This window comes from Pongo pygmaeus, chromosome 7 (assembly GCF_028885625.2).
Source record: "Pongo pygmaeus isolate AG05252 chromosome 7, NHGRI_mPonPyg2-v2.0_pri, whole genome shotgun sequence".
NCBI classification, from domain to species: Eukaryota; Metazoa; Chordata; class Mammalia; order Primates; family Hominidae; genus Pongo; species Pongo pygmaeus.
Genome location: NC_072380.2, coordinates 58,052,821 through 58,076,206, shown reverse-complemented (window position 1 = coordinate 58,076,206; position 23,386 = coordinate 58,052,821). Strand labels below are relative to the sequence as shown.

The window sequence follows — 23,386 nt, the reverse complement described above, 5'->3', positions numbered from 1 at the left end:
TCAAAAATAAATAAATAAATAAATAAATAAATAAATAAATAAATAAATAAAAATAAACAAAGAACAATGATCCCATCTGATCATTTCAGCTGTGGCCTGGCACCCTTCTGATAGGCTGGCCCCCAGATACTTGCAATCTGCCCTGGGACTGCAGTCGATTTAGCATTCTGTAGTTGCCTGAGCATTCTTCCTGTCCCTGCCAAAGTTTTCTGCCACTTGTGGGGGTCAGCCTGCCCCTCTCTATCATGGCCAGCACCTGAACCCTGAGTACCCGAGGACACATATGCCAGCCTGTTCCTGATCCAGTCCCTCCAGTACTTATGCATGCCACCCAGAGCACCATATAGGGATCTGATAATCAAGAAAATGGCTAGCCCAGTCCACCATTGGCACCTGATCACTCCCTCTTGAGACTAAGGCTGTGCTGACCCAGTCAGCTGACACTACAACAGCTAAAACCCACCCTCATGCGCTGAAAAGTGAAGCTGCTTCCCCTATGTACACAAAGTAGCAGCGTTCCTGCATGAGAGAACAGGCAAGCCACAGGGTTGTCTGTATTTGGCTGAGGGAAGAGGTTCTACTCTGAGGTTGCTCCTATGAAGATCCACAAGACAGGCATTTTAAATATCTCTTGGCTACATTAAGACCAGGAGATAGATGACAGTGTCTGTCTGAACTGAGTCATGGGCCTTGGGACAGGGGTATGATAGGGAAAAAGATAAATGTTCCTACCAACACAGGAGGTAGACCTGGTACAGCTCCTCCCTCCCTACAGAGACCTGTGAGCATTTCACCAGGATCTGCCCCAGCCACCCCTGTTAAGGCTACTGTTCACATTCATCATTGAGATGTTGGTGGGTAAGCTTTGTGGTCCAACTCTGCCCAGCTTTCTCTTCCCCTCTGGCTGAACAGGTGACTCAGAGTCTGGGCATTACATAGACCAGCCTATCACCTGAAACAACAGAGAGGAAATCACAGTAAACAATGATCAAACACATACCATCTGCTTCTGCCATAGCTGGCTCTTAGTCATAAGTGCCACTTACTGGCATGGAGGTTAAACTGCACAAACCAATACAATGTTTACTGACAGAAGGGCACAGGGCTAAAGAAACAAAGCCAAAGCCCCCTACCCAATATATGCTATAGTTATACCCTCAAGGAGGAAAAACCCCATCTAAATTAAAGTAAATTCAAAAATAAGAAGTGACAACTTTCCTAGATGAGAAGAAACCATCATAAGAACTTTGGCATCATGAAGAAAAAAAAAAAAGCAGAATGTTGTGACACTACCAAAGGACTAGTTCTCTGGCAATGGATCCTAGCCAAAATGAAAGTTCTGGAATGAAAGATAATGAATTCAAAATATGGATTATAAGGAAGCTCAATGAGATCCAAGAGAAAGTTGAAAATCAACACAAAGGTATCAGAACAATGCAGAAAGTGAATGAAGTACAGATATCTTTAAATAAAAACAATGGAATTTCTGAGAATGAAAAACATACTGAAGGGCCGGGTTACAGTTGAAAGCTTTAACGATAGGTTAGACTAAGCAGAAGACAGACAGAAAATAGGATCCCAGTGCCTTCTGCCTTGTAATGTTTCTTCTGAGAAGTCTGCTGTTAGTCTAACGTGTTTTCTTTTATAGGTGATTTGAAAATTTTGTCTTGCTTCTTTCAGAGTATTTTCCTTCAAGTTGACTTTGGATAGTCTGATGAAGTTCATCTTGCAAAATATTTCCAGGTGTTCTCTGAGCTTCTTGTATCTGGATGTGTATCTCTCTAGCAAGGCCAAGAGAATTTTCCTAATTATTCCCTCAAATATGTTTCCAATCTTTCTACCTTTTCCTCTTCTTCCTCAGGAATGTCTACAACTCATAAGTTTGGTTGCTTTACATAATTTCCTATTTCTTGAACTCTTGCTTATTTATTTAAATTTTCTTTATTTTTTGTCTGACTGGGTTAGTTCGAAAAACCTGTTTTGTTTTTTGAAAAGATAAGAAAATTGATATGATGCTAGGCTGGGCATGGTTAGGAGGCCAAGACAAGTGGATTGCCTGAGCTCAGGAGTTCGAGCCCAGCCTGGGCAAGATGGTGAAACCCCATCTCTACTAAAATACAAAAAATCACCTGGGCATGGTGGCGGGCACCTGTAATCCCAGCTACTCAAGAGGCTGAAGCACAAGAATTGCTTGAACCTGGGAGGCAGAAGTTGCAGTGAGCCAAGATCACATCACTGCACCCCAGCCTGGACAACAAAGTGAAACTCTGTCTCAAGAGAAAAAGAAAAGAAAACAAAAGAAAGAAAATTGATATGGTGCTAGCTAGATTAACCAAGAAAGGAGAAGATTCGAATAAGCACAAGCACAATCAGAAGTGACAAAAGTGTTTTTTGGCTGCATAAATGTCTTCTTTTGAGAAGTGTCTGTTCATGTCCTTCGCCCACTTTTTGATGGGGTTGTTTGTTTTTTTCTTGTAAATTTGTTGGAGTTCATTGTAGATTCTGGATATTAGCCCTTTGTCAGACGAGTAGGTTGCGAAAATTTTCTCCCATTTTGTAGGTTGCCTGTTCACTCTGATGGTAGTTTCCTTTGCTGTGCAGAAGCTCTTGAGTTTAATTAGATCCCATTTGTCAATTTTGGCTTTTGTTGCCATTGCTTTTGGTGTTTTAGACATGAAGTCCTTGCCCATGCCTATGTCCTGAATGGTAATGCCTAGGTTTTCTTCTAGGGTTTTTATGGTTTTAGGTCTAACGTTTAAGTCTTTAATCCATCTTGAATTGATTTTTGTATAAGGTGTAACATGAAAAAATGCTCAACATCACTGGCCATCAGAGAAATGCAAATCAAAACCACAATGAGATACCATCTCACACCAGTTAGAATGGCAATCATTAAAAAGTCAGGAAACAACAGGTGCTGGAGAGGATGTGGAGAAATAGGAACACTTTTACACTGTTGGTGGGACTGTAAACTAGTTCAACCCTTGTGGAAGTCAGTGTGGCGATTCCTCAGGGATCTAGAACTAGAAATTCCATTTGACCCAGCCATCCCATTACTGGGTATATACCCAAAGGACGATAAATCATGCTGCTATAAAGACACATGCACACGTATGTTTATTGCAGCATTATTCACAATAGCAAAGACTTGGAACCAACCCAAATGTCCAACAATGATAGACTGGATTAAGAAAATGTGGCACATATACACCATGGAATACTATGCAGCCATAAAAAATGATGCGTTCGTGTCCTTTGTAGGGACATGGATGAAATTGGAAATCATCATTCTCAGTAAACTATCACAAGGACAAAAAACCAAACACCGCATATTCTCACTCATAGGTGGGAACTGAACAATGAAAACACATGGACACAGGAAGGGGAACATCAGACTTCAGGGACTGTTGTGGGGTGGGGGGAGGGGGGAGGGATAGCATTGGGAGATATACCTAATGCTAGATGACGAGTTGGTGGGTGCAGCGCACCAGCATGGCACATGTATACATATGTAACTTACCTGCACGTTGAGCACATGTACCATAGAGCCTAAAGTATAATAATAATAATAGTAATAATAATAAAAAAAATCAAAAAAAAAGAAAATGTGGTGTATATACATATATATACACCACAGAATACTACTCAGCCATAAAAAGGAACCAAATAACAGCATTTGCAGCAACCTGGATGGAGTTGGAGACCATTATTCTAAGTGAAGTGACTCAGGAATGGAAAACCAAACATCATATGGTCTCACTTATAAGTGGGAGCTAAGCTATGAGGATCCAAAGGCATGAGAATGATACATTGGACTTTGGGGACAAGTGGGGAATAATGGGGGAGTGAGGAAAAAAAGACTGCACATTGGGCACAGTGTACACTACTCAGGTGATGGGTGCACCAAACCTCAGAAATCACCACTAAAGAACTTATCCATGTAACCAAACACCACCTGTTCCCCAAAAACTATTGAAATTTAAAAAACTAATAGTTTTGTGCAAATAAAGAAAAATAATACTTCAAAAAAAAAAAAAGAAGTGACAAAAGTGACATTACAACTGATACCACAGAAAACAAAAGATCATCAGAGACTAATATGAATATCTCTATGCATACAAGCTAGAAAACCTAGAGAAAATGGATAAATTCATCCCTCTCTGCTCAGATGTGTCTTGAGCTGGAGGCACACAGGGCCACCAATGCCACAAACCTTCAACCCAGAGCAGCTTGGAGGCAGTGAATAATAGCTCTTCAAATCTGCAATAAAAAATGGCCTCTTCATAGCTTAAATTACAAAAGTAAACTAAAAGACTTACATATTTTTTCTTTACCCCAATTCATTCCTTACATGTAGGCTCAATCTTTTCAGTATTTGCTTTACTGGTTCAGCAAAAGCCAGGGAAAATAACTTTGTGGTAATCAGAATGTTATCCAACTGTATATTGTTTACTTTATTGTAAATAATGGTGAACAGTGGTCAATAATAGTTTTATATTCCATTAAAAAAAGAAAATGGATAAATTCCTGGAAACATACAACCTCTTAAGACTGAATCAGGAAAAAATAGATATCCTAAATAGACCAATAACAAGTAATGAAATTGACACAGTAATAAAATAATTTCAAACAAAAAAACCAAGAACAGATGGATTTACAACAAAATTTTGCCAGAAGTACAATGAAGAGCTGGTACCAATCTTACTGAAACTATTCCAAAAAATTATGGAATTTTTGAATTGGAAGAATCAATATCATTACAAAGACCATACTAACCAAAGAAACCTACAGATTCAACAAAATTCCTATCAAATTACCAATGTTATTTTTCACAGAATTAGAAAAAAAAATCCTAAATATCATATTGAACCAAAAAAGCATCCAAATAGCCAAAGTAATCCTAAGTGAAAAGAACTAAGCCAGAAGAATCATGTGTCTGACTTCAAATTATACTATAATGCTACACTAAATAAAACAGTACGGCATTGGTACCGAAACAGACAGATAGATTAATGGAATGGAATAGAGAGTCCCTTGCTAGGAAGGATACAGCTAAAAAAGGGAGAAAAAAATTGTAAAAAAAAAAAAGAGAATAAAGAACCAGTTATAAAGCCATATGCCTACAACCAAGTGGTCTTTGATAAAGTTGGCAAAAATAAAACCATGGGGGAAAGGGCATTCTATTCAATAAATGGTGCTGGGAAAATTGGCTAGCTATAGGCAAAAGAATGAAGCAGAATCCCCATCTCTTATCGTATACTAGAGAGCACAGCAAAAGAAATAATCAACAGAGTAAACAGACAACTTACACAATAGGAAAAAAAATTTGCAAACTTTTCATCTGACAAAGGACTAATATTCAAAATCTACAAAGAACACAAACAACTCAACAAAAACAAAGAATAAACAATCCCATAATAAATACTGCAAAGGATATGAACAGACAAAGAAGACATACAAGTGGACACCAAACATATGAAAAATTGCTCAATATCACCAATCATCAGAGAAATGCAAATTAAAACCACAATAAAGGCCAGGTGCAGTGGCTCATGCCTGTAATCCCAGCACTTTGGGAGGCCAAGGTGGGTAGATCACCTGAGGTCAGGAGTTTGAGAACAACCTGACCAACATGGTGAAACCCCATCTCTACTAAAGATACCAAAATTAGCTGGGCGTGGTGGCAGGCACCTGTAATCCCAGCTACTCGGGAGGCTGAGGCAGGAGAATCGCTTGAACCCAGGAGGTGGAGGTTACAGTGAGCCAAGATCACACCACTGAACTCCAGCCTGAGTGACAGGGCGAGACTCTGTCTCAAAAAAAAAAAAACACATACACACACACACAATAAGATATCATCTTACATAGTCTGAATGGCTATTACTATAAACACAACAGATGTTGGTGTGGATGCAGAGAAAAATGAATGCTTATTCACTGTTGTGGGATGGTAAATTAGCACAACCTCTATGAAAAACAATACAGAGATTTCTCAAAGCACCAAAAATAGAGCTACCATTTGACCCAGTGATTATACTACTAGGCATCTACCTGAAAAAAATAAATAATTATATAAAAAATACACTTTCATTCATATGTGTATTGCCTTCCTACTTATAATAGTAAAGTCATGGAATTAACCTAAATGTCCATTAACAGTGGACTGGATTTTTTAAATGTATATATACACCACGGTACTATGCAGCCATAAAAAATGAAATCACGCTCTGTGCAGTAACATGGATGGAGCTGGGGCCCATTATCTTAAACGAAATAATTCAGAAACAGAAAATCAAATACCCCATGTTCTCACTTATAAGTGGGAGCTAAACAATGAGTACACAGGACTTAAAGACAGAAACAATAGTGGGACTCCAAAAGGGAGAGATTGGGAGGACACTGATTGTCAAAAAATTATCTATTGGTAGTGAGATGTGATCACACCAATGCACACCAGCCAGGGCGACAGAGTGAGATCGTCTCTCAGGAAAAAAAAAAAAAAAATCTGTTGGGTACAGTGTTTACTATTTCAGGGACAGGTACACTAGAAGCCAAACCTCACCATTATGCAATATACGTATTTGACAAATATGCACATATACCCTCTGAATTTAAAATAAAAAATGAAGGAAGTTTATAGTAGTAAACACCTGCCTCTTCTTTAAAAAAATATCTTGCCCACGCGTGGTGGCTCATGCCTGTAACCTCAGCACTTTGGGAGGCTGAGGCGGGTGGATTGCCTGAGGTCAGGAGTTTGAGACCAGCCTGACTAACGTGGTGCCCCATCTCTACTAAAAATACAAAAAAATTAGCCAGGTGTGATGGTGCACACTTGCAGTCCCAGCTACTCGGAAGGCTGAGGCTGGAGAATTGCTTGAACCCCGGAGGTAGAGGTTGCAGTGAGCTGAGATTGCACCACTGCACTCCAGCCTGGGCGACAGAGGGATACTCTGTCTCAGGGAAAAAAAAAACAAAAAAACAAAAAAACTCTCAAACGACCTAACTTTATACCTCAAAAAACAAACAAACAAACAAACAAACAAACAAACAAACAAAACCAAAAATTAGCAGAATGAAAGAGACAACGAAGGTTAGAACATAAATAAATGAAATAGAGAATAAAAAATATTAATTAGACAGGCACGGGGGCTCACACCTGTAATCCCAGTGGATCTCTTGAGGTTAGAAGTTTGAGACCAGCTGGCCAACATGGTGAAACCCTGTCTGTACTGAAAATACAAAAATTAGCCAGGTGTGGTGGCATGCTCCTGTAATCCCAGCTACCTGGGAGGCTGAGGCAGGAGAATCACTTGAACCCGGGAGATGGAGGTTGCAGTGAGCTGAGATCGTGCTGCTGCACTCCAGCCTGGGCAACAGAGTGAGACTCTGTCTCAAAAATAAGAAAAAAATTAATCAATGAAGCTAAGAGTTGATGTGGAAAAAAAAATCAAAATCAAAGCCCTTACCTAGACTAAGAACAAAAAGAGAGAATATGTTAATAAAATAAGAAATGAAAGAGAATACATTACAACTGGTCTTACAGAAATAAAAAGAATTATAAGGGACTATTATGAACAATTATACACCAACCAATTTGACAACTTAGAAGAAATGGGGAAATTACTAGAAACATACAACCTACCAAGATTGAATGAAGAATAAATAGAGAGCTTAAAGAGACCAATAACAAATAGATGAACTAAATAAGTAATTTTTCAAAACTCCAAAATATAGCTTAGGACTAGATTACTTCATGGGTAAATTCTACCAAACTTTTAAAGAAAATTTAATACAAAACATCCTCAAATTCGTTGAAAAAAATAGAAAAAAGAGGTAACACCTTCAGAGTCATTTTATTAGGCCAGCATCCCCCGATATCAAAGCAAGAAAATACATTTCCAAGAAGAAAACTGTAGGCCAATATCCTTGAGGAACATGGGGTGTGAATTAAATATAAATAAATCTGTTTAGAAAGAATCGCTTCCCAGCAGAAGTTTTTCAAAATCAAAAAAATAAAAAATTCCTTACATTGGATTCTGGATAAAAACTCATTTATAGCCTGTTTGTCAGATATTGTTACTGAAACTTAGATTAATTGAGAAGTTTGCTTAAGCAGTAGTTTCTTCATCTGATGGGAAATGATATATCTGGATGACGTTGCTAATCAACTCACTCATTATCTTACTCTTTAACGTCTGTAAATCATTTTTAGAAATTGTGTCTGCTTTGGCAATCAGTGGTATAATGTTAACCTATTAAGAAAGAAGACATCAAAATCTCAGCATCAAGGATTCATTGTTCATCCTATAGTTCTTATAGCAATGTCTTCACAATCTCTGACAACAAATTGTGTAACTAGATAATCACTGGCTGTCATACCTTTCTTAAAAACTATTTTCTGGCCGGGCACGGTGGCTGACGCCTGTAATCCCAGCACTTTGGGAGGCCGAGGCGGAAAGATCATGCGGTCAGGAGATCAAGACCATCCTGGCTAATGATGAGACCCCGTCTCTACTAAAAATACAAAAAATTAGCCAGGCATGGTGGTGTACGCCTGTAGTCCTGGCTACTCAGGAGGCTGAGGCAGGAGAATTGCTTGAACTGGGGAGGCAGAGATTGCAGTGAGCTGAGATCACGCCACTGCACTCCAGCCTGGGCCACAGAGCAAGACTCAGTCTCTAAATAAATAAAGACATGTATAAATAAATAAATAAATAAATAATAACAACAACAAAAGGCAAAGGTACAGTATTATAATATTATAGGACCACCATCATATGTGTGGCCCATCATTTACTGAAATGCCATTATGCGGTACATGACTGTACCTGCTATTTTGTAATACATGTATATATCCTAATTTTTTTTCTGTTACATTTAAGGCATTTGCATTAGTGTGTTAGGGCTGGCATAGCAAAATACTATAGACTGCGTGGTTTAAACAATGGAAATTTATTTTCCCACATTCTTGGTGGCCAGAAGTCCAAGATCAAGGTGTCAGAAGATGTGGTTTCTTCTGAAATCTCTGTCCTTGTCTGGCAGTTGACTGCCTTATCTCTGTGTTCTCACATGGTGTTTTTCCTGTTGTCTCCTGGGTGTCCACATTTTATTTTATTTTATTTTAGAGATTTAGTTTCACTTTTTTTGCCCAGGCTGGAGTGCAGTGGCACGATCTCAGCTGACTGCAACCTCCGCCTCCCAGGATCAAGGGCTCTCCTGTCTCACCTCCTGAGTAGCTGGGATTACTGGGATTACAAGCACATGCCACCATGCCCAGCTAATTTTTTGTATTTTTAGTAGAGACAGAGTTTCACCATGTTGGCCAGGCTGGTCTCAAACTCCTGACCTCAGGTGATCCACCCACCTTGGCCTCCCAAACTGCTGGGATAACAGGTATGAGCCACAGTGCCTGGCCTCACATTTTATCTTCTTATAAGGGCATCAGTCCATTTGGATTTGGCACCACTGTAACAGTGGTACTTTTTTTTTTTTTTTTTTTTGTATGCCCAGGCTGGAGTGCTGTGGTGTGATCTTGGCTCACTGCAACCTCTGCCTCCCAGGTTCAAGTGATTCTCCTGCCTCAGCCTCCTGAGTAGCTGGGATTACAGGCGTGTACCACCACATCTGGCTAATTTTTATATTTTTAGTAGAGACGAGGTTTGACCATGTTGGCCAGGCTGGTCTCAAACTCCTAACCTCAGGTGATCTGCCCACCTCGACCTCCCAAAGTGCTGGGATTACAGGTGTGAGCCACTGTGCCATGCCCAGTCTCACTTTTTAATCACCACTTTGAAGGCTTTATCTCAGTTAAAGTCACATTCTGAGGTACTGGGGTTAGGGCTTCAACATACAAATTTTTTAGTTGCGGGGGGAAACAATCCACATTTGATAGATTTCAACCTTGACTTACCTTCTAGATCATGGCCATTTGCCTATAGAGAAGCCCCATTGAGAGTAAGTTCCAAGATCCCCAGTGGGTGCCTGAAAGCATGCATGGTACAGAGCCTGATATACACTATGTTTTTTTCTATGCATACATATCTATGATAAAGTTTTATTTATAAATGAGATGCAGTTCTCTTTTATTATTAATTACTATTGTTAGTTTCTTAGATGCAGACTGAAGCTAACAGTAGTAGCTAATAATAAAATAGAACAACTATAACAATTCTCTGAACTAAAAGTTATGTGAATGTTGTCTGTGTCTCTCAAAATATCTTTTTTTCCCCCCAAGACAGAGTTTTGCACTTGTTGCCCAGGCTGGAGTGCAGTGGTGCGATCTCAGCTCACTGCAACCTCTGCCTCCTGGGTTCAAGTGAGTCTTCTGCCTCAGCCTCCCAAGTAGCTGGGATTACAGGCACCCACTACCATGCCTGGCTAATTTTTTGTATTTTTAGTAGAGACAGGGTTTCACCATTTTGGCCAAGCTGGTCTCAAACTCCTAACCTCAGTTGATCCACCCGCCTTGGCCTCCCAAAGTGCTAGGATTACAGGTGTGAGCCACCACGCCCAGCTTCAAAATATCTTACTGTATTGTACTCTTCTTATGATGATGTGAGAAAATACAATGCCTATATATTGAGATAAAATGAGGTGAATAGTGTGATAATTCATATCCAGGGAGAGATGGAGTGGGTCAACATGAGATTTCATCACAGTATTTAGAATGGCATGCAATTTAAAACTTGAACCCGGGAGGCAGAGGTTGCAGTGAGCCAAGATTGCACCACTGCGCTCCAGCCTGGAAGACAGTAAGACTCCATCTCAAAATAAAATAAAATAAAATAAAATAAAAATAGATACACAGATACTTACAATTGTGTTATAATTCTACAGTATTCTGTACAGTACCATGCTGTCCAGGTTTGTAGCCTAGGAGCAATAGGCCATACCATAAAAGACTCTAGCCTATGTGTGTAGTAGGCTATATCATCTAGGTATGTGTAGATACACTCTATGATGTTTGCATAGTGTTGAAATCACCTAAAGATAGGTAACTGCACTTGCATGCAAGTGCCTTCAAGATGTGTTATTATCTCAAAATTAATATTACATCATGAAAGGTTGGGACCAGGAAAAACAGCTCACATCTGTAATCCCAACACTCTGGGAGGGTGAGGTGGGTGGATCACTTGAGCCCAGAAGTTCAAGTTCAGCCCGGGTAACATAGTGAAACCCTGTCTCTACAAAAAATACAAAAATTAGCCGAGCTTGGTAGTATGCTTCTGTAGTCCCAGTTACTTGGATGGCTGAGGTGGGAAGATTGCTTCATACCAGGAGGTTGAGGCTGCAGTGAGCTATGATGGCACCACTGCACTCCAGCCTGGGTGACAGAGCAAGACCCTGTCTCAAATCCAAAAAAAAAAAGAAAAAGAAAAGAAAGCTTGGTGGATTTACCAAACATATCTTACTGTCAAGGTTCTTCATTATTAATAGATCAAAAGACTTCAAGGAATGTCCTGTAGGTGAAATGAAGTAAAGGCACACATGGAACAAGAATCATGGTACTCAAACAAGGAACATTTAATCTTCAGTTCTTCTTGAAGATAGGCCTCAAGTTGGGAATCTAAGTAGCCAACTACCGGTTGGTAGCTAAAAAAATAATTTATACATTCAGCATAACAGATTAATAAAATCTAAAGCCTGCTTTTTGATCACGTAAAAAACAGTTAACATGTATGCTAAGCAGTTTGCTATAGTGATAAAGAAAAAGTTCATAACATGTCCATACAAAGATATTAATTCCAAACCAATAATAACGCTCATGCTTTACTCTATGGTTGTGTAAAATGTAAACAGAGGAAAGCTGGGTGTATCCAACAGGGGACTAGTATCTAGAATATACAAAGAATGCAAGCAACTAAACAACAACAACAACAAGGAAAAATAATCCCATTAAAAAGTGAACAAAAGACATGAATAGACATTTTTCAGAAGACCAATATACAAAGTAAAACCACAATGAGATATCATCTTACCCCAGTCAGAATGGCTGTTGTTAAAAAGATAAAAAAAAAGAAACAAAACAGGGCAGGTACAGTGGCTTATGCCTGTAATCCCAGCACTTTGGAAGGCCAAGATGGGAGGATCACTTGAGGCCAGGAGTTTGACACCAGCCTGGGCAATATAGCAAGACCCCATCTATACAAACGACTTTAAGAATTAGCCAGGCATGGTGGCATGTGCCTGTAGTCCCAGTTACTCAGGAGGCGGAGGTAGAAGTATCACTTGAGCCTGGGAGGTCAAAGCTGCAGTGAGCCGAGATTGTGCCACTGCACTCCAGCCAGGGTGACAGAGTAAAACACTGTCTCAAAAAATAATAATAAAAATAAATAAATAACATAATTTGGCAAGGATACAGATAAATGGGAACCCTTAGACACTGTTGGTGGGAATGTAAATTAGTACAACATCTGTGGAAAATTTGTATCAATAAAGTTAAAGAAATGAGGAAATAAGCTATAACTAATAGAAGCTATATTTAAAATTTTTTGCTATAATGTGTTAAATAAAAATCTTGTAAGCAAATCAATTATATACAAAAGTGTTAATCTTATAAGAAAAGAACATTACTTAGGAAAATATTAAAATCTGGAAGGAAAAGTATTACTTATACATATTAGTCTACGGCAAAAGAAGGCAAATTCCTTGAAATAAGAAAACTTTTTAAAATTTAAATAAGGAAACACTAACCTGGTTTCTTTGTTTATTTGATCACTATACCCCACTGTTTCCACAACAGTCAATTTCAACTGAACATTGCTTTCCTGAAGTTCATATGTCTGAATTTGAAGTCCAACATTTGAGTAAAAATGTGAGGATTAGTTATCTTTCAAATTAGTATTAAACAATGTGTCAATCAGTGTTGTTTTTCCAATTCCAGTTTCCCCTGTAATAGACATAGATTCATTGTCATAGGGGCATAAATGGGCTAAGAAGAAGCAACACTTTGAATTCCTACAGAGGTTTTTAAAATCTTAGAAAGTAGAACTCATAGAAGTAGAGAGTAGAATACTGGCTACCAGAGGCTGGGAGAGCAGGGAGAAAGAGAAAGAAAAGGTGGAGCTGTTTGACATAGGGTACAAAGTGTTTTTTTAACTTTTATTTTAGGTTTGGGGGTACATGTTCAGGTTTGTTATATAGGTAAACTCATGTCATGAGGGTTTGTTTACAGATTATTTCATCAACCAGCTACTAAGCATAGTACCCAATAGTTATTTTATCTGATCCTCTCCCTTCTCCAAACCTTCACCCTCAAGTAGACACCAGTGTCTGTTATTTCTCTTTTTTTGTGTCCATGTGTTCTCATTATTTAGCTCCCACTTATAAGGGAGAACATGGTACATGTTCTCAGCCATAGAAAAGAAACAGATCATGTCCTTTGCAGGAACATGGATGGAGCTGGAGGCCATCATCCTTAGCAAACCTACAGACCTCTTTGCAGCACTATTCACAACAGCAAAGACATGGAGTCAACCTAAATGACAATCAATGGTAGACTGAATAAAGAAAATGTGGTACATATACACCATGGAATACTACACAGCCATGAAAAGAACAAGATCATGTCCTTTGCAGGAACATGGATGGAGCTAGAGGCCAACATCCTTAGCAAACTAACAGTTTCAAACAAAAAGGAGAAATAATTTTTGAGATATATTGCACAGCAGGGTGACTACAGTCAATGTATTGTATATTTCAAAATAATCAAGAGAGTAAATTTCAAATGTCTCATCATAAAAAAATGATAGGTAAGCTAGGTAACAGATACATTAATTCACTTGATTGAATCATTCCACACTGTAAACATATATCAAAACATCACATTGTATCCATACATTTAAATAACTATGATTTTTCAATTAAGAATAATATTAATTTTAAAAATAAATAAAGGGTCTCAAATACTTAAAAGACTGGGATGGCCTTGAAAATATACATGCTAGCCCTGATTCTCTCAGTCATTAACATAATGGCAAAACAAAGTATATGCTAAGCTACATCAGACTTTTAAGAGCACAGAAATTTTTCAATTTTTAAAATTATTACAGGTCAAGTGTGGTGGCTCTTGCCTGCAATCCCAGCACTTTGGGAAGCTGAGGTGGGAGGATTGCTTGAGCCCAGGAGGTGGAGGCTATGGTGAGACATGATAACACTGTTGCACTCCATCCTGGGCAACAGAGTGAGACCTTGTCTCAAGAAGAAAAAAAGATTTCAGAATATGGCTAAGATGAGAATCATTGCAAACATGAAGATATATTTGAATTAATGGCATCAGTCTTACACTGCTTAAGGTAAGTTGAAATGAACATTGGAAAAAATGAAGGAATAGTTCAAATGAGGTGTTTGACACTTATACACACAGAGAATATTAAAAGAGAATCCTTGTTGGATTGATCTGTTCACCAACTGATTGGGCAAGCATTCCAAACCAAAATGTCCAATTGTAGTTACACAACAAATATTATTTTCTTTCTGCTTAAGTAAAAGAAAAATTTAGAGTTTTTTGTTGGATTAGAAAATGAAGTCATTTGAAAGGAAAATGATTACAGAACATCAAAGAAATTAGAATTGATTATCATTTGATTATTATACCTCAGAAAAGATGCAAATATATTACATACATTGGTAGAAATACAAGTCTGTGTTCAAACACATAGATTTGGCTATTATTTTTATAAATAAAGTGAATCTATCTCTCAGCACACTCAAAGAGGCTCTCTTTCTAAATTTTAAAAGAAATAGGGACCAGGCACGGTGGCTCATGCCTGTAATCCCCACACTTTGGGAGGCTGAGGTGGGCAGATCAAGAGGTCAGGAGTTTGCGACCAGCCTGGTCAACAATGTGAAACCCCGTCTCTACTAAAAATACAAAAATTAGCCAGGTGTGCTGGTGCATGTCTGTAGTCCCAGCTACTCAGGAGACTGATTCAGGAGAATTGCTTGAAGCCGGGAGGCAGAGGTTGCAGTGAGGTGAGATCACACCACTGCACTCCAGCCCGGGTGACAGAGTAAGAAAGCACTCCAGCCTGGGTGACAGAGTAAGAAACCATCTCAAAAAAAAAAAAAAAAAAAAATTAACCAGGCGTGGTAGTGCATGCCTGTAATCCCAGCTACTTGGGAGGCTGAGGCATGAAAATTGCTTGAACCTGGGAGGTTGGAGGTTGCAATGAGCTGAGATCACGCCATTCCACTCCAGCCTGGATGCAAGTGAAACTCCGCCTCAAATAAATAAATAAATAAATAAATAAATAAATAAATAAATAAAAGAAATAGAAATATGTTTTATGGCTGCATAAATGTCTTCTTTTGAGAAGTGTCTGTTCATGTCCTTCACCCACTTTTTGATGGGGTTGTTTTTTTCTTGTAAATTTGTTTGAGTTCATTGTAGATTCTGGATATTAGCCCTTTGTCAGATGAGTAGGTTGTGAAAATTTTCTCCCATTTTGCAGGTTGCCTGTTCACTCTGATGGTAGTTTCTTTTGCACTGGCCATCAGAGAAATGCAAATCAAAACCACAATGAGATACCATCTCACACCAGTTAGAATGGCAATCATTAAAAAGTCAGGAAACAACAGGTGCTGGAAAGGATGTGGAGAAATAGGAACATTTTTACACTGTTGGTGGGACTGTAAACTAGTTCAACCATTGTGGAAGTCAGTGTGGCGATTCCTCAGGGATCTAGAACTAGAAATACCATTTGACCCAGCCATCCCATTACTGGGTATATACCCAAAGGAATATAAATCATGCTGCTATAAGGACACATGCACACGTATGTTTATTGTGGCTCTATTCACAATAGCAAAGACTTGGAACCAACCCAAATGTCCAACAATGATAGACTGGATTAAGAAAATGTGGCATATATACACCATGGAATACTATGCAGCCATAAAAAATGATGAGTTCATGTCCTTTGTAGGGACATGGATGAAATTGGAAATCATCATTCTCAGTAAACAATCGCAAGAACAAAAAACCAAACACTGCATATTCTCACTCATAGGTGGGTATTGAACAATGAGAACACATGGACATAGGAAGGGGAACATCACACTCTGGGGACTGTTGTGGGGTGGGGGGAGGGGGGAGGGATAGCATTGGGAGATATACCTAATGCTAGATGACGAGTTAGTGGGTGCAGTGCACCAGCATGGTACATGTATACATATGTAACTAACCTGCACATTGCACACATGTACCCTAAAACCCAAAGTATAATAATAATAAATAAATAAATAAATAAAAATAAAAAAGAAATTAAACCAAATAAAAGAAATAAATAAAAGAAATAGGGAATTAAGGAAATACGAGAAACTCTAATGTATTACTCTAACACAATAAATTATTTCTTCCATAAGAAAAAAGAAAAAAACTTTACATTCTTTCATTCTGCTCCAGCGTGTTAATATATTGAGAAAATCCCACACATATTAATCCAGATGCTTCTCAACTTATGATGAGGCCATGTCCGAAGAAACCCATCAAAAATTAAACATACTTTAAGTCAAAAATGCATTTAATACACCTAACATATAGCTCAACATTACCTGCCTTAAATACGCTCAGAACACTTATATTAGCCTACAGCTGGGCAAAATCAACTAACACAAAGCTTATGTGATAATAAAGTATTGAATATCTCATGTAATTTATCAAATAAAGTGAAAAACAGCACTATCATAGAGTCAAAAATTTAAATTGAATGATTATATGTTGGAGATCCTCTACATATGTGAGGAAACCAGAATCAATTTGAAATATTTAAAAAATCAAATAATTTTTACTTCAAATTTGTTACATACCCTCTGAGGACTTGTGTTATATCTAAGAAATCTACTACTAATAACACAATTCTAGAAAATTAGAAATCCATCCATATTGTACATAAAGTTGTCAATCAATCATTTTTAAAAGGTTAAAAGATAATCCATTTTTTATTTCTAAGCACTTTTGTTTAAAAAACGCTAGGAATCCAACTTACAAGGGATGTGAAGGACCTCTTCAAGGAGAACTACAAAACACTGCTCAATGAAATAAAAGAGGACACAAACAAATGGAAGAACATTCCATGCTCATGGATAGGAAGAATCAATATTGTGAAAATGGCCATACTGCCCAAGGTAATTTATAGATTCAATGCCATCCCCATCAAGCTACCAATGACTTTCTTCACAGAATTGGAAAAAACTACTTTAAAATTCACGTGGAACCAAAAAAGAACTTGCATTGACAAGTCAAGCCAAAAGAACAAAGCTGGAGGCATCACGCTACCTGACTTCAAACTATACTACAAGCCTACAGTAACCAAAACAGCATGGTACTGGTACCAAAACAGAGATATAGACCAATGGAACAGAACAGAGCCCTCAGAAATAACACCACACATCTACAACTATCTGATCTTTGACAAACCTGACAAAAACAAAAAATGGAGAAAGGATTCCCTATTTAAAAAATGGTGCTGGGAAACCTGGCTAGCCACATGTAGAAAGCTGAAACTGGGTCCGTTCCTTACACCTTGTACAAAAATTAATTGAAGATGGATTAAAGACTTAAATCATAAAACCATAAAAACCTAAAACCATAAAAGCCCTAGAAGATAACCTAGGCAATACCATTCAGGACATAGGCATGGGCAAGGACTTCATGTCTAAAACACCAAAAGCAATGACAACGAAAGCCAAAATTGACAAATGGGATCTCATTAAACTCAAGAGCTTCTGCATAGCAAAAGAAACTACCATCAGAGTGAACAGGCAACCTACAGAATGGGAGAAAATTTTTGCCATCTACTTATCTGACAAAGGGCTAATATCCAGAATCCATAATGAACTCAAACAAATTTACAAGAAAAAAACAAACAACCCCATCGAAAAGTGGGCAAAGGATATGAACAGACACTTCTCAAAAGAAGACATTTATGCAGCCAAAAGACACATGAAAAAATGCTCATCATCACTGGCCATCAGAGAAATGCAGATCAAAACCACAATGAGATATCATCTCACACCAATTATAATGGTGATCATTAAAAAGTCAGGAAACAACAGGTGCTGGAGAGGATGTGGAGAAATAGGAACAATTTTACACAGTTGGTGGGACTGTAAACTAGTTCAACCATCGTGGAAGTCAGTGTGGCGATTCCTCAGGGATCTAGAACTAGAAATACCATTTGACCCAGCCATCCCATTACTGGGTATATACCCAAAGGAATATAAATCATGCTGCTATAAAGACACATGCACATGTATGTTTATTGTGGCACTACTCACAATAGCAGACTTGGAACCAACCCAAATGTCCAACAATGATAGACTGGATCAAGAAAATGTGGCACATATACACTATGGAATACTATGCAGCCATAAAAAATGATGAGTTCATGTCCTTTGTAGGGACATGGATGAAGCTGGAAACCATCATTCTCAGCAAACTATCGCTTGTTCTCACTCATAGGTGGGAATTGAACAATGAAGACACATGGACACAGGAAGGGGAACATCACACTCTGGGGACTGTTGTGGGGTGGGGGGAGGGGGGAGGGATAGCATTAGGAGATATACCTAATGTAAATGACGAGTTAATGGATGCAGCACACCAACATGGCACATGTATACATATGTAACAAACCTGCACATTGTGCACATGTATCCTCGAACTTAAGGTATTTTTATATAAAAATACATATATAAATATATATATATAAATGTATATATAAATATATAAATATATATATAAATATATATATAAAAATATATATATAAATATATATATAAAAATATATATAAATATATATATAAATATATATATATATAAAAATATATATATATAAATATATATATATAAATATATATATATATATAAATATATATATATATATAAATGGGAATTATACAACCCCCTCCACACCTATAAGCACATTAAATACAACTTTACCGTGACAGCTCAGCATACTTCACAGTTCTTAACACTATTCTATGAGGAATACAAAATGCCTTTTTATCTAAATTAACATGCTTTAAAAATGTTTTAGTAAATGCAAGAATAAAGCAATTATAAATCAGTAGGAAAGCTGTTAACGTAGAAGCATCAAGAATCAGTTCAGTAGATGTTTTCACATTTATTTTGTACCCTTATAAAAGAAGAACCTGATAACTGACTGGGCATAGTGGCTCATGCCTGTAATCCCTTCACTTTGGGAGGCCGAGGCAGGCACATGACCTGAGGTCAGGAGTTTGAGACAAGCCTGGCAAACTTGGTGAAACCCTGTCTCTACTAAAAATACAAAAGTTAACCAAGCATGGTGGCAGATGCCTGTAATCCCAGTTACTCGGGAGGCTGAGGCAGGAGAATCCGTTGAACCAGGGAGGCAGAGGTTGCAGTGAGCCAAAATCATGCCCACTGCAATCCAGTCTGGGAGAAAGAGTGAGACTCCAAAAAAAAAAAAAATTAAATAAATAAATAATTAAATAAATAAATAAAATAAAAGCAGAAAGCAAAGAAATAGGAAATACAGACAGATTGTAGAGAAAATTAAATAAGCAAAAATTTGCTGCTTTGGAAAGATTGATAAGATTGATAAACACCTAGCTAGACTAATAACAACACCCAAAATGGAAATTGCTCATAGCAGAAATGAGAGAATATCACTACAGACCACACAGATATCAAAATTATAACAGAATACTATAAACACATTTTGCCAATGAATTTGAAATTACTCTTTTGCCAATGAACTTGAAAATAAATAAATTTCATTGAAAAAAACAAGTTACAAAAATGACACAATGGGAAACAGGAAATCTAAATAGTCATATATCTACTGAAGAAATTGTAGTAAAAAACCTTTCTACAAAGAAGTCTTCAGGCCCTGCTGGTTTCACTATTGAATTCTATCAACAAGCAGTGAAAGAAAAATTCACACAAACTGTCTACAAAACAGAAGAGGGGGAATTTTTTCCAATGTATTTCATGAAGCCAGATATAATGTCAACATAAACACCTTACAGGCTAGGCACGGTGGCTCACGCCTGTAATCCCAGCACTTTGTGAGATCGAGGTGTGTGGATCACCTTAGGTCAGGAGTTCGAGACCAGCCTGACCAAAATGGTGGAATCCTGTCTCTACTACATACAAAAAATTAGCCGGGTGTGGTGGCACGTGCCTGTAATCCCAGCTACTTGGGAGACTGAGGCAAGAGAATCCCTTGAACCCAGGAGGCAGAGGTTGCAGTGAGCCAAGATTGCACCATGCACTCCAGCCTGGGTGACAGAGTGAGACTCCATACCTTCCCCCCGAAAAATAGCAAAGACATCACAAAAAGAAAATTATATATTAATTTCTGTCATGTGCATAGCTGCAAAAATTCTTTCTCACTACCATAATTAATTTTAAACATACAACTAGTGAATGTGCAAATAAATTTTTCTTAACAACTGAAATATTGAAATGATAGATAATATTCCATTTGACTATCACATCCCATCCCCTTCGTCTTTATTTTTATGATTCTAGACATTAAAAATACTTTTATATACACAAATATAGAGGTATTAAATTTCAAAAACACATACATAGCTGGGTGAGGTCGCTCACACCTATAATCCCAGCACTTTGGGAGAATGAGGCAGGAGGATCACCTGAGGTCAGGAGTTCAAGACCAGCCTGGACAATGTAGTGAAACCCCATCTCTACTAAAAATACAAAAAAAAAAAAAAAAATAGCTGGGCATGGTGGCAGGCACCTGTAACTCCAGCTACTCGGGAGGTCCTGAGCCAGAAGAATCCCTTGAATCTGGGAGGCGGAGCTTGCAGTGAGCCAAGATTGTGCCATTGGACTCCAGCCTGGGTGACAAGAGTGAAACTCTGTCTCAAAACAAAACAAAACAAAACACATAATTCTGCAACTTGCTTTTTTCTACTAAAAATTTGTATATGTTAATTAGCTTGCTTTATTGAGGAATAATTTACATATAATAAAATTCACCAACTTTGTGTGCACAATGATTAATTTTAACAAATGTGTATAGTGATGTAATCACCATCATGATCACCATATAGAACATTTCTGACATTCTTAAAGCTTTCTCTCTTAACCCTATTCAGTCAATTCACAACCCTTACCCCTCAGCCCTGGCAACCTCTCATCTGTTTTCAGATGGTATAGTTTTACCTTTTCTAGAATTTCATTTAGAAGAAATCATACTGCATGGTTTTTTTAAATCATAGCAAATCATTACCAAATACAATTCACTTGTATATAAAATAGATAATAGATTAAAATGATTGGCATTTTTTCCAGAAATGTAAGGTTAGTTCAGCACTCAAAAATAAATAAATGATAAACTCTAAAATATTGATGCAAGAAATTGAAGAGGACACAAAATAATGTAAAGATATTCCATCTTCATGGGTTGACTCAATATTGTTAAAATGTTGGTACCACGGAAAGCAATCTACATATTCTGCTCAATCCAGTGACATTCTCCACAGAAATAGAAAAAAAAAATCTTAAAATTTACATGTACCCCCAAAAGACCCAGAATACTCAAATGCTGAGTATTCTGAGTACACTGAAGGAATCACATTACTTGACTTCAAATTATAATATGGAACTACAGTAACCCAAACGGCATGGTACTGGCATAAAAACAGACACATAGAACAAGGGAACCAAATACAGAACACAGAAATAAATTCAGACACGTAAAGCGAACTCATTTTTGAGTAAGGTGCCAAGAGCATACAGTGGGGAAAGAAGAGTCTCTTCAATAAATGGTGCTGGAAAAATTGGATATCCATATATAGAGGAATGAAAACAGACTCCTATGTCTCACCATACATAAAAATCAAACAAATTGATCCCTTTACCATTATGTAATGGTCTTCTTTGTCTCTTTTGATCTTTGTTGGTTTAAAGTCTGTTTTATCAGAGACTAGGATTACAACCCCTGCCTTTTTTTGTTTTCCATTTGCTTGGTAGATCTTCCTCCAGCCCTTTATTTTGAGCCTATGTGTGTCTCTGCAAATGAGACGGGTTTCCTGAATACAGCACACTGATGGGTTTTGACTATCCAATTTGCCAGTCTGTGTCTTTTAATTGGAGCATTTAGCCCATTCACATTTAAGGTTAATATTGTTATGTGTGAATTTCATCCTGTCATTATGATGTTAGCTGGTTATTTTGCTCATTAGTTGATGCAGTTTCTTCCTAGCCTTGATGGTCTTTACAATTTGGCATGTTTTTGCAGTGGCAATACCCATTGTTCCTTTCCGTGTTTAGTGCTTCCTTCAGGAGCTCTTTTAGGGCAGGCCTGGTGGTGACAAAATCTCTCAGCATTTGCTTGTCTGTAAAGGATTTTATTTCTCCTTCACTTATGAAGCTTAGTTTGGCTGGATATGAAATTCTGGATTGAAAATTCTTTTCTTTAATAATGTTGAATATTGGTCCCCACTCTCTTCTGGCTTGTAGAGTTTTTGCTGAGAGATCAGCAGTTAGTCTGATGGGCTTCCCTTTGTGGGTAACCTCACCTTTCCTCTCTGGCTGCCCTTAACATTTTTTTTCTTCATTTCAACTTTGGTGAATCTGACAATTATGTGTCTTGGAGTTGCTCTTCTCGAGGAGTATCTTTGTGGAGTTCTCTGTATTTCCTGAATTTGAATGTTGGCCTGCATTTCTAGATTGGGGAAGTTCTCCTGGATAATATCCTGCAGAGTGTTTTCCAACTTGGTTCCATTCTCCCCGTCACTTTCGGGTACACCAATCAGATGTAGATTTGGTCTTTTCACATAGTCCCATATTTCTTGGAGGCTTTGTTTGTTTCTTTTTATTATTTTTTCTCTAAACTTCTCTTCTTGCTTCATTTCATTCATTTGATCTTCCATCACTGATACCCTTTCTTCCTGTTGATTGAATCAGCTAGTGAGGCTTGTGCATTCATCACATAGTTCTCATGCCTTGGTTTTCAGCTCCATCAGGTCCTTTAAGGACTTCTCTGCATTGGTTATTCTAGTTAGCTATTCATCTAATTTTTTTCAAGGTTTTTAACTTCTTTGCCATGGGTTTGAACTTCCTCCTTTAGCTCAGAGTAGTTTGATCATCTGAAGCCTTCTTTTCTCAACTCATCAAAGTCATTCTCTGTCCAGCTTTGTTCCATTGCTGGTGAGGAGCTGCATTCCTTTGGAGGAGGAGAGGTGCTCTGATTTTTAGAGTTTCCAGTTTTTCTGCTCTGTTTTTTCCCCATCTTTGTGGTTTTATCTACCTTTGGTCTTTGATGATGGTGATGCACAGATGGGGTTTTGGTGTGGATATCCTTTCTGTTTGTTAGTTTTCCTTCTAACAGTCAGGACCCTCAGCTGCAGGTCTGTTGGAGTTTGTTGG

At 37.9% G+C, this 23,386-nt stretch overlaps 1 pseudogene; it reads right to left on the bottom strand.

Moving 5' to 3' along the window:
- Positions 1 to 8,066: 8,066 nt before the first annotated feature.
- Positions 8,067 to 23,386, bottom strand: part of LOC129042069 (septin-14-like) — a 36,441-nt pseudogene continuing 21,121 nt past the window's right edge.